Genomic DNA, 13,009 nt, shown 5'->3' on the forward strand with positions numbered 1-13,009 from the left:
CTCTTAGCTTCGTTTTTTTACATGATCAAAGAAAGCCTCTAGCGGTATAGTTTAAATATTCTGTTTGAAAATACACTTGATATCATCACTATAAACTTAAAGAGAGTTGTGCGATCAATACAGTATTCCTTTCAAATGAAAATATCTGCTTTACCTTATAGGTATCATAGTCACCCATATTTAATTGTAGCATTGTTTTCACCAAACAATACAACTCTGATAATTATATTTATAATTTAATATTATGTGGAAATGGTCCCTAATGGAAATAATGTTAGAGTGCTTAAATTGGGGTAGATCATCCAAGTTCTCTTGCATCTTTTGTTGTTGAAATAAAATCACAAATGACAAATAATCATTCTTGCTTGCTGACAGGCAGATTAAAGTGTATACATTAAATTGCTTCCTAGAATCCTTTTCCTTTCTTTCTTTATGTTTTTTAGAGTTTTACATTTCTAGCAATCACAGGGCACTTCCAACTGGCTTAAGAGTAGTCACTAAAAGCATCATCAAAACTAATTCAGCAGTGGTACCCACTAGACTCTTAGTTGAAAATGAACTATGTAATTGGGGAGGGGGGCATGGCAGCGTCAGGAGGGGAAAAAGACCTGAGAAAATGAGAGAAGGGGAGCGGCACTGTTATAAAAGATATGTACACAATACCTGACATGTTATAATCCCTCTGTACATAACTATTACAATAAAAATGTTAAAAAATGCATCATCAATGACTATTGGAAAGTTTATTTTTTTTTTCTTTTTCCAGGGCTTTGCTTAGGAATCATCTATAAGAACAGAAAAACTCAAGAGAAAGACCCAGCACCCAGATCATGAGAAGAATGGGCTTGTACTACCTTTCCAGCAGTTTGTTTGACATCTGTACCTGGACGACTATAGGCTTCTCAAACCCTGCTTTACCAAGTGGAATGTACAAATTCATCCCCAAATCTGCTCCTCTTGGAGATTCTCCAGCTCAGTTGCCTGAGATATTCACCTACTTTGCAAGTGACCAGCACTTGTCTAAATTGCTGTAGCAGTGTGTTACTGTTCCCCTCCTTCCAGTTTTGTGCTTAAATATCCCAGTCTCTTTTGTGCAGCCAAATCCTAAATCTCCAGAGCCTTCCCTTTTCTTCAGAATAAAGACTAGATTCCTCTCAGTTTCATCTCCTAAGATTTTCACATATGGTAAAACCATGATTGTCATCCAAGTTTTACCCTATGAAGCCTCATTCAGTTACATCATAGTGTCAGTTTCTGCCCAGTGCTTACAGCACATAGGCTATATTGCCTCTTCCTTCTTGCCCCACCTCACTCCAGAGGATCCTAATTCAATGCCTTCCCAGATAAAACGTTACCATGATCCCATCTTAATTGATAAGCAGGGCATGGTGGTCTCTGCAGTAACTCCAGCTAAACAGGAAGGCATAGGTGGAAGGATCAAGGACTGAGGCAAGGCTGGGCAAAAAGAAGAGCTTTCATGAAAAATGGCCAGAACAACAACAAAAAGAGGCAGAGACATGATGCAAGTGGTAGCAACACTGCCTAGCAAGACAGGGCCCTGAGTTCACGTTTCATTGTTTCCAGAGAGAAGGAGAAGAGAAGGATTGGGGAGGGGTGGGTGGCGAGAGTCTTAGAGAGCAAGCCAGAGAGAGGGAGACAGACAGACAGACATGCAATATATGCAATGATTACATAATATGAAATAGATACAATGCATGTGATGTACCTATAATATAATGTAGTATGGTAAAGTATATGCATTGTATACATATATTTAATATATAATATATACAATGTAAGAGGATGCTTTTTAAAATATCACTTCCTCTAAATCGGTCTGTACAGAAATGGCCCTCCCCACAGAGAAGGTACGTGGAACTTTATGTAACATTTCCTTTCAAAGTTTTGGATTTGAATCCCTGCTTTTACACTCAGACAGTGCCCAAGAGTAAGACATTTTTCATTGAAATAGTCTGACAATTTATATATGGGAAGGAATTACCAATAATGTACTACCTCATTCCTCTTTTATATGGAAAATAAAATTTTGGCTAAATACTTTCTCAGAATGGTGTTGGAAGGACATATAGTTATTAGGGCAGCTAATGCGATTGATTTTTCTTTTTAACATGAATGGTTTCCTCTCTCAACCTATAAGCAAATATGGAACTAGGTAACTTGAGGGAATGGGTGAGGCTGGGAGAGATGAGTGTAATGGGGCCCGAGGGGGGGATCCCCCATCCCTCCAGGAGCCCACTACTCAGAGACAATCTCAAGTAAAAAGATGGATTTATTGGGGCAGTTCGGATGGACCGGTCCCAGGTTTCAGAAAAACATATAACACAAAACAGGACAGCGGCACAGAGACTTACTTCCAGAAGATTTCTAAGTACCAGCAAACCAGTTCAGCTCCAATGGAGAGCTGACTCGAACATGTGGCAAGGCGTAATAGCACCTAGCTTGCAGGCCCCTAAACAGGGTCAAGTCAGAGGGCAGAGTCACAGGAAGCGCCCAGTTCCAAGCACTTGACTGACAGGTTCAGTAACCTATAGGCCATGTGCCCGCCCTATCTCTTGGGATTCAGGAACTCCCATTACCTTGGGATGGGGCTTCCCTGGAGATAGTGGAGATGGAGTCAGCTTCTGCCCTCTTTCACTGGCCAGATCTGACCTCCATATTACAATGAGAGAGAGTGATGCAAGGGATGATGCTGATCAAGAAACACCGTACTCACAGACTGACATGCTGAATTCAAATCCCTTTGTACAACTACTTAAAATTAATAATCAAAAATATCCATTTAAATAAAGAAAATCATAGTTCTTTACAGCTCCTTTGGCTGAATCTACTCACAGCAAGCTCAGCCTAGCAGAGGTTGGTGAAGGAATCTTCCCAATGAAAGACTCTTTTTTTTTTTTTTTTTTGGCCAGTCCTGGGCTTGGACTCAGGGCCTGAGCACTGTCCCTGGCTTCTTTTTGCTCAAGGCTAGCACTCTGCCACTTGAGCCACAGCGCCACTTCTGGCCATTTTCTGTATATGTGGTGCTGGGGAATCGAACCCAGGGCCTCATGTATATGAGGCAGGCACTCTTGCCACTAGGCCATATCCCCAGCCCCCCAATGAAAAACTCTTAAGGGCCTCAGATATTCCTAGATTCTGTCACTCGGGGCTGAGTGCAAAGGTAGCTCTGGCTTCCACATGATCTATTCTTCTTCTCAATTTATTTTGTCCCCAAGGTCTACCACAAGGTCTACCACATTGGGCATTCGGATATGCCTTAGTCTCAGAATGTTTTGTTGCTCTTTCTAGCATTTTACATTCTATAACCAAGACAGCCTTGTCCACGCCAGACTCTCTCATCAACACAGAGCACTGGATAACACCCCTCTAGTGAACACACAAGACCAGCCTTCACGGATGGGATAAACCAGTTCTCTCGGGTCTCTTCACAGAAACCTAGTGCATTTTTTTCCCCCTGTCAGTTTCTTATTTCTTTCCTGGTTCTAATTGCTGACATCTCATTGAATCATTCACAGTGATCCCCTGTCCTGTCAACGTAGAATTTTTCAGTCTTAAGTTCATTTCTAGACTTGGTGTATAATGACTAGTTATTCATCACCAAACAAGTACATTGTTTGGGAAGTTCAGAACTGAGGATATAGGGAAAGCAAAGAAGAGCCATCAATGCCACAGCATATTTTCACATGATAATAAAACTAAATTCTCATGTCCAGTGAGGAGCAAAATGATGTACTAATTTAGCACACCCCAAAGAATTCTCCTCCCTCATTTCTGCACAGAAGTTCAGTTTATGGAGAAGCTATATAGTTTTAACATATTGTGTCATTTCATGCTGTGTCGTTTCTTACTTTCAAAATTATAAAATGCACTCATCAAAAATATATGCATCTATCTATCTATCTCCTGGAAAAAAATGTCTTCTGAAATTTGGTTTAAATACAACCACAAGCACAGTCCAGTACAATAGAAAAATAGATAATAAACTCAAAAGACCACCATCTGGTCTACAGGTACTTGAATTTGAAACTGATGAAATTTGTTTGGAAATTAACTTTGTAGGTAAGAACATAGAAGGCTATGATATTTCCTTTCTTGAGACATCATGGCAACCTCAGCATGAAAGTCCAACCTCTTAGAAATAAAAATCAATTGAGAAGAATAGCCCAGAAATCATTAATGCAATCAGCCTGAGCTGCCAGCTCATTTAACAGTCCAAAACAAGCACAGCCAAGTACGAGAATTTATGTTGATTCTTTGGATACAATGGAAGGGATGAAAGCAAAAGAGATCTGCTGAATCAGATTGTGTTTGAGGAGTGACAGAGGAGTTTTCTTCAATTAATAGCCAGCTGCAGAATTTGAGCCAATGCCAGCTGGGTTTTCATCATGAAGTGACACAGAAGTAAATTATTCTGTATTCAGGTGCTGTCATGGTGAAATGAATTAATCTGCCCAAAAGTTAGGAGAGGGAGAAGGATAGTCGATTGTGCTGTGTTTTAAGAGTGTGTTCCAGAAATCGTTTTAAGGGCCCAGAGTCCATGCTAATTGTTAAAAATGTCCCAGTGGATTCATTGAGGCTCAAATACTGTTGAAACAAACAAATTCTTAGAAGAGAGGAAGCAAACAGGAGAAAGGGCTTCATCAAGGTCGCCTTGATTTTCTTCACTGATCAGCAGAGTTCATTTTCAAACTCTCATGGTTAGTTCATGGGTGAGAGTGGGCACAAGGTGTATTAATAGCGTCCTTATGCAGGAATTCATGAGGGGGAAGAACAAAGTCAAAATCACACAAAAGGAATCTAGGATAGGCTTAGAGGTCAAAGGCCTGCAAATTCATTCAGGAAAACAAAACAAAACAATAAACTGAACAAGGTCATCTGTGGGGATTTTCTAGCTAGGTGCCTGCTCTGGTGGTCACAAGCCCATGTGTCTACTGGCTGCCTAGCCACATTCCCTTCTGTCTGCATGGAAGAGCGCCCACCCACAAGCCAGACCTTTTCATTACGGGGAAAGTTTCTGAGCTTCCCTCATCCAGTGCTTCATGTAAACAGCATTTATTTGGGGGATTTCTTAAGAGAGAAAAAAAAAATCCACTTGAAAACATCCAGCAACAGTAACAAAGATACAGAACACAGAAGCTTTGTGAGTATTTACATATGGAATACACAGACATACATGACACTCTGCTGAAGGAGGAAACAGTAGCTGCAGTTCATCTTTGCTATCTGTTTGCTGCATTCATGTTCAAATTGTAGTCCTGGAAATGCAAACACACATTTGGACACATTGCCAGGCCTGTGGCATTGAAATGTGACATTCCAGCTTCACAACTAGGGCATGCAGACTATCAATCCTGTAGTGACAGTTGGGGAACTGTTGGAAATGGACCCTTGTCATTCAACCCCTGTACCAAAGGAAACCAGGCACAAGGAACAGGCCCTTGGCAGCAAATTCTGGGTTCCAGTCATTCACCAAAGGAGGATCTCAAGGATCGAATTACCCAGTTGACGTGAGTTCTACCAGTGCCAGAGGGCGAAAGTTAACAGAGTGCCAAAGGCCATGGTTGCTTTGAATTCAGTCAGAGCTGCTTGGTATCGAGAGAAGGGCTAGGAAAAATGTGACAATGATCACTCCACTCTCACATGGGTTTTAGAGAAGGACTTTGGGAACTATGTATGCAGTATTTGACCCTTAGAATCTGTCAGTATGGGGCTAACAATCTTTGATGCTATTTGCCCAGAAAGGAAAGGCCAAAACAAGGAATCTGTCACTACTAGTTTCCTTCAGAACCTCAGGGAGATTCCTATGCCCCATAGCGCCCTAGGAGATCTGATTTATTAATCAGAGGCTATGTCTACCATGAACACCATGGGAAAGTGACTTGCTTGGAAGCTGATTTAGCAAGTGCTTTTTCACATGATGTCACATGATGTGTTAATGTAGACCCTAAATGTCACTCAATCCCAAATCACCCATGTACAGCTAGAACATAGTCTCCCAGGGCACAGTCTCCCAGGATGAGATTACGTGATATTACCCAGAATAAGTTTACTTACCAGACTAATGATTTTGACATGCAGTACTTTATTTCCTATCATTTCCCGTGTCTCAACAAAATATGTACATAGAAATATAAAAGTTCAAAAGATGAGAGAAAACAATGGAAGGGGTAACACTGATCAAGATACACTGATGAAGATAAACTGATTTGTTGAATGAAAACCCCTAGGTACAATGATTAAAAGATAATTTTAAATATTTTAAAATACTCAAAGTTCTGACCTCTAACCAAAATATTATTTAAAAACATATTGCATGGCTGTGTTTATGCAAACTTAATTATAGAGTAGTAGACAGAGCCTCTCCTTCTATATGTAGGCTAAAATAATGATACATATGGCTATATTAGCAAGCTCTTATAAAAACTATAAAGTATTTAGCTATAGTCTTGTCTCTTTCATTCAGGGTGTCTTCTTCAATTTTGGCTTTTGAGTTCTTTTGTACCCAGAAAAGGAAAAACAAAACAACACAAAACGTGTGGAGATGGTTTTTAAAACTAGCAGTTTCTACAAATAATTACACTTGAATATAATTAAATAAACAGCAATCTAAACATTCACATAATAAGAACAAAGAAGAATATTCTTTTTATTTTTTTTGCGAGTCCTGGGCCTTGGACTCAGGGCCTGAGCACTGTCCCTGGCTTCTTTCTGCTCAAGGCTAGCACTCTGCCACTTGAGCCACAGCGCCACTTCTGGCCATTTTCTATATATATGGTGCTGGGGAATTGAACCCAGGGCTTCATGTATACAAGGCAAGCACTCTTGCCACTAGGCCATATTCCCAGCCCAAAGAAGAATATTCTTAGGAGAGGACCACAAGGTCTCAATAACTATGTGCCTGAGATCATATAAAATGATGCTTATCAAAATGAGTCCCAAGAAATGCAAGAGGTTTTTTTTATTGTACTGTTTGAGGTTCATTTTTTTTCTTCTTTCCTTTTTTCTTTGGTTAATTCCCTCCTCTTGCTGTTTTTTTTTTTAATTTATTTCTGTATCCTTTTTCTTGTGTATAAGTTTATCTGATTTGGGGAGGGGAAGGGGAAGCACAGTAACAGTGGGACAAAGAGTGACCCAGTTCAGCAGTGAAACCCGCTATATTGGAAATTAACTAACTATATAACTTTGGGGGGGGAGGGAAAATGGGAAGGGAAAAATTGGGAGAGAATGAAGGAGGGAATGACATTGTTCAAAAAGTAAATGTATTCATTACCTGAATTATGTCACTGTAGCTCTTCTGTACATCACCTTTACAATATTACAAAAAAACTAGCATTCTTCTAAATAATTTTTTTATCATATATAAAGAAACAAGCAAAAAGTAAAAATACATCAGAAGCATCACTATGCTCTAGCTCATTCCCTGTATTTTTATCTTTTTGGGTTTTTTTTTTTTTTGGTAACTTTTCAGTTTCTTAAGTTTCTGTTAAGTTTCTTCCTTAAGGTAGGGAACCCCTTGTGCTTTTTTTTCCCCTCCTCTTGCCACTGGGATTTGAACTTAATGCTTCCGGCTTCCTAGGCAGGCACTGTGTCAATTAAACCAATCAGTCCCTTTAACATTATTTTTTTTTCAGTCTCTCTCACTCTCTCTTTCTCTCTCTTTTGCCAAGGCAAAAAAGTAATCCTTTTATATCCAGGAATACAGTTTTATACTATAACATCTACTTCTTTTTTTTGAGATAGGGTCTCACTAACTTTTAATTTTTGTTTTGTTTTGTTTTGCCCACATTAGGCTCCAACCACAATCCTTTTACCTCTCTCTTCCTACATGCTGGGATTAGTAGTGCGTACCATCCCGCCCAGCCCAGATAGTACATCTTATTCGTTTTTTCATCCTTAGTGCCTAGAATTAAGTCTGTTACCTGGGAGACAGCAAAGTAAGGAACAAATGTCAACAATCTAACAAATAGGGCTGGGTTTTTAATCCAGAAACATTGGATTCCATTACCCTTCAGGTATGTTTGCCAGTGATCTTTGGCAGAAGGCTAGGTATAGAGATTCATTTCTTCAGTTTTCTTTCTCTAGATAGCTCAAAACTAGCTACTTAAGAAACAAGTGAGGGCTGGGGATATGGCCTAGTGGCAGGAGTGCTTGCCTCCTGTAGATGAAGCCCTGGGTTCAATTCCCCGGCACCACATATACAGAAAATGGCCAGAAGTGGCGCTGTGGCCCAAGTGGCAGAGTGCTAGCCTTGAGCGGGAAGAAGCCAGGGACAGTGCTCAGGCCCTGAGTCCAAGCCCCAGGACTGGCCAAAAAAAAAAAAAAGGAAACAAGTGCAGTTTGAATTTGTATATCCAAGTTAGCTCTCTTTCCCAAACCTTGGAGTATTGGGAGCTAAAAATTCTGCCTCAGTGGAAGTCACAGTAGCTTTTACCAAACATGAATGAACATTTACTTTGTTACACAGTGTGTTGGCTTTTCTCACCTGGATATAGGAAAAGCACTTCAACATCAATATTTCAAAGAAATATACTGAGTGAAATTCTAAGTGCTCTCTGCATGAAAAATTCTAGCTTTTCTTTATTGTACAAAGTCACAATGTAAATATAGTCACAATGAAACTATAATCATCTTTCCCTTCTCAGCATCATTCATTGAAAAATACAAATCTTGGAAGAATATGAATATTTTGCAAACTAAGTAAAATAGCTTCAAATCCCATGGGAAGACTCCAGGTGCTAAATGTGAAGATTTTGAGGTGCAGCCTTGTGGACACAATGGAATACCTCCCTCTCCCAGCTCCTTTTCTGAGACCTCACCCTGTGTATCCGCTTATTCTACTCATAGCAACTGATGTTAAGTGAGAAAAACACACTTGAACTAGGAAGATGAACAACCAGTAGAGAAAAAAATGGTTTGATGCACCAAATCCATCCTAGCTTACAGCTTCACCTTAACCACTTTGCATTTCAAATTTTCTAAAAGTCCATAAAATACCTGAATTTCTTTTCATTAGAAGAAAGTTGAATCTCATAAGACTCAGATTATATTATTTTTTGCAGCTATCAATGTAATTAATTTTCTATTATAGGAGAGGAGACCCACAAAGTCAAAAGTGCAAAGGACCCATAAAAATCAAATTATAGCTAGGAAAGGTGGCTCACACTTATAATCCCGCCTACTATGGAGGTAGAGAGCAGAGCAGGAAGACTGTGTAGCAAAACTAGTTTGAACAACAACAACAAAAAATCCCCACGAAACTCCATTTCAAACAGTTACTAGGAATAGTGAGTGTGTGCCTATGATCTCAGCTACTCAGGAGGTCCTAGATAGGATTGAAGTCTGAAGTTTAGCACAGTCTAAAACACAAAACCCAACCTAACTACTGCAGCACTATTTACCATAATCGAGACATGGAATCAACCCAGATGCCACTCAGTGGATGAAGAGATCAAGAAAATATGGGCTGGGGATATAGCCTAGTGGCAAGAGTGCCTGCCTCGGATACACGAGGCCCTAGGTTCGATTCCCCAGCACCACATATACAGAAAACGGCCAGAAGCGGCGCTGTGGCTCAAGTGGCAGAGTGCTAGCCTTGAGCAGGAAGAAGCCAGGGACAGTGCTCAGGCCCTGAGTCCAAGGCCCAGGACTGGCCAAAAAAAAAAAAAAAAAAAAGAAAATATGGTATATATACACACAAGAGCATTGTGGTTACCCCATCAGAAAGAATGATATAGTACTATTCATAGGAAATGGATAGACTTGGAAAAATTATATTAAATGAAGTAAGCCAGAACCAGAGAAACAGGTTGCATGGTTTCCCTAATTTGTGCTAAGTAGAATGTGCCTATAAATCTAAAAGTAAACACACTAGGTGGTATGCAAGCCATTGCAAGTGAATTAGCTGAAGTATAATAGACTCTATGGAGAGTCAAGTAGTATAATTCTTTAGAAAGACTAAGCCAAAGCCAGGAAATGGGGGCTTCTGGAGGTGGGGTGACAGGGGAGAAGGGACGATGAATGAAAGGGGAAAGGGAGGAGAATGCAATCAAGAATTCATTGTAGGTGCCACAAAACTAAAAAACAAAGCAAAAAGGAAAGTGAGGAAGTCAAAGAGGATGGAAACATTGAAGGGATGATAAAGATCAGGATGCACTGTACATATAAACTGCTTTGTTAAATGGCAAAAAAAAAAAAAAACCAATACATATCCTAAAGAAGTTTAGAAAAGTGAGGTAAGGGGTGGGTGAAAGGGTGACATTGCTCAAGATGTGCTGCATTCATAAACTGGTAGTTCAATGGCAATTCCTTTGTACAACAAAAGATACTATTTAGAAAATCCAAGTCATGATAACCAATATAATACAATAAACATGAGTCTTTCCCAAAGTGTGATCATCACAAACAGAACTTGAAAAAAACTTTAAGTGAACCCTAAAAAATAAATGCAAAATAAAAAAAAAAAACAGAAGCAAAGGGAGTTGTGGGTATGGCTGAAGTGACTGCAAGGCTCTGAGACTTCAAACATTCTCTCTCTCTCTCTCTCTCTCTCTCTCTCTCTCTCTCTCTCTCTCTCTCTGTCTCACACATACCCTCCTCCCCCAAACCACACTATAGTTTTGAGCCATGTTATATTTAATTTTTATAAATTGAGTAGAGCACTGTAACTTGTTGAAATACATGTGCTTTGTCTTTTTTTCTCTCCAAATGCAAAACCAATTCCTGGAAAAAGAAGGAAACTTCTTTAGCATTCTGCCACTTTAGCCACAGCGCCCCTTCTGGCCATTTTGTGTATATGTGGTGCTGGGGAATCGAACCCAGGGCCTCATGACGAGGCAAGCGCTCTTGCCACTAGGCCATCTCCCCAGCCCAGAAGGAAACTTCTTATCAATTGGATTTGCATATCAGTAGGAGACCCATTTCAAATCCAATTTAACTGGCTGCTGAAAAAAGGATTTCTTAAGAAAGCCATCCCTTTTTCTATGTGTCACATTTTTTACCTGGAACAATTTAGAAAAGAAAATCACAATTTGAGAGGAGAAAAAAAGCAAAAGGAAATTTGAACCACAATATAATGCCTTGATGAAGACACTACATTATAATGCTCATTGACTATGCTTTTATTTTTTTAACACTGTGTTGATTCAACCGTGTAATTCCTGAATCCAGTGAAATACTTTTGTAACTATCTGAACCAATATTGAATGAGTAGCCCAAGATGAGGAAATACTTAGTTGGTAAAATGACAGGTGTTAAAGCTAAGACAAAACATGCCTTTCTCATACTATACAACATAGCTGACAATAGTAGGCCATACTTGTCCCATCATTTTGATAATAGAACTCAGTATTTCCTTTGGCCCATCATTCTCCAAGGAATGGGACTGATGTCCCAGAGTCAAACTCACAAAGGCCTGTCTATCACTATGCACTCTGCCTGGAATAAGCTTAATCCAAGTCTGCACATTTCAAGTCAGCTTGGAATTACTTACTGGAAAATAGTTGCTCTCATGTGTCTGGAATTACTGCACAGGAAGGGGGCATTTATGCCTGATGTTGCTTTAGTTTTCTTTGCCACCATATAGGGAAAGTTTAAGAGGCAGAAATAGGGAGGCAGAGATATGAGAGAACAAGAAAAGACAGACAGGGCTGGGGATATGGCCTAGTGGCAAGAGTGCTTGCCTCGTATACAAGAGGCCCTGGGTTCGATTCCTCAGCACCACATATACACAAAACGGCCAGAAGTGGCGCTGTGGCTCAAGTGGCAGAGTGCTAGCCTTGAGCAAAAATGAAGCCAGGGACAGTGCTCAGGCCCTGAGTTCACGGCCTAAGACTGGCCAAACAAAACAAAACAAAACGAACAAGAAAAGACAGACAAATATCCTAATCACCTCATGAGAGGGACTGAAACAGCCTTGCAACTATGAGAGCAAGCTTCACCCTTACATTTCCCAGTTAGAAGACTCTAAAACTGCTTTTACATTTGTTTACATCTGTTGAAATTTGGTTTCTCTAACTTGGAATTAATGAGAGAGGAAACTCTAACTAATATTCTAAGTCACCTTATCGATCATTTCATAGATCTTTTCAACATTAGAGAACATAGTAAAAAATTGATATGATGCTTAGTCTTTACTCCCTTTACATTTAATTGAGAATTAAGGGACTTCAATTGTTTCCTGTTATATTAAGGCAAATCATCTTCCTTCCTTCCTTCTTTCTTCCCCCATCTTTCTCTCTTCCTTTCTTTCTAAAAAGGGCTACTGTAGTCCTATTATGTGCCAGGCACCCTACTAAGTATTTGAGATTCAAATTCAATACAAATTACCAACTGTCTACATAAATAAAAGATGTGATTTGGTGGGAAGGAGTCAAGTATTAATTAATTTAAAAATAAGATTTTCAACCTGTGTGCAATCAAGAATATTAGTGCAGAAAAAAGAATACAGAATATTTGTGTTTGATGGTTTTTGTTTCATTATGTACAAGACATTTGAGGAAAGGCATGCAGAAGGCAAGTTTGCTACTGGGCCAGGCATGGGCTCTAGAACCGACTGGAATGAGTTTTAGCTAAGTGGGAGACGGAGTAAATTTTCCTTACAAAAATGTACCTGGTTGTGTGCGAGAGAAACTCTCAAACTTATCTCAATAGAACTTTTGGCTACTTGCTCTTCCGGGAACTGGACATACGTGTTTTGTTTTACTTGGTAAACAGAAATATGAGTTAGGGATGGCTTGAGGTTCCGCGGATCATTATTTTCCCCGTGCACACTCAGGCGTAAAGGCTGTGATGTGAATTGCTGACTAATTTTATAAAGCACCTGGAGCTCCTCGGGGGGAAAAAGTACTATGTCAACACCAACATTAAACAAATAGCAGTAATTGGCCAAGTCTTCAGGTGGTGTAAGGCAAATAAAATATGTTCCCTCTTAGAAGCTCCTGACGTCTGCCAGGTTAAGCAAGAGTGAGGCAAAGCATTTTTAAAAATCTAC

The 13,009-nt window shown here is 39.7% G+C and overlaps 1 protein-coding gene and 1 long non-coding RNA gene across 5 annotated transcripts in view; both read right to left on the reverse strand.

The window, feature by feature from the left end:
- Pde4d (phosphodiesterase 4D) overlaps positions 1 to 13,009 on the reverse strand; it is a 1,139,603-nt gene that overhangs the window by 458,275 nt on the left and 668,319 nt on the right. The gene's annotated exons all lie outside the window — the stretch shown is intronic.
- Positions 3,926 to 9,472, reverse strand: LOC125367633. The gene is made up of 3 exons (XR_007214113.1): positions 9,275 to 9,472; positions 8,684 to 8,687; positions 3,926 to 3,938 (listed from the first exon to the last, which is right to left on the reverse strand). It is a non-coding gene; the product is annotated as an uncharacterized LOC125367633 (long non-coding RNA).

This window comes from Perognathus longimembris, chromosome 19 (genome assembly GCF_023159225.1).
Source record: "Perognathus longimembris pacificus isolate PPM17 chromosome 19, ASM2315922v1, whole genome shotgun sequence".
NCBI classification, from domain to species: domain Eukaryota; kingdom Metazoa; phylum Chordata; class Mammalia; order Rodentia; family Heteromyidae; genus Perognathus; species Perognathus longimembris.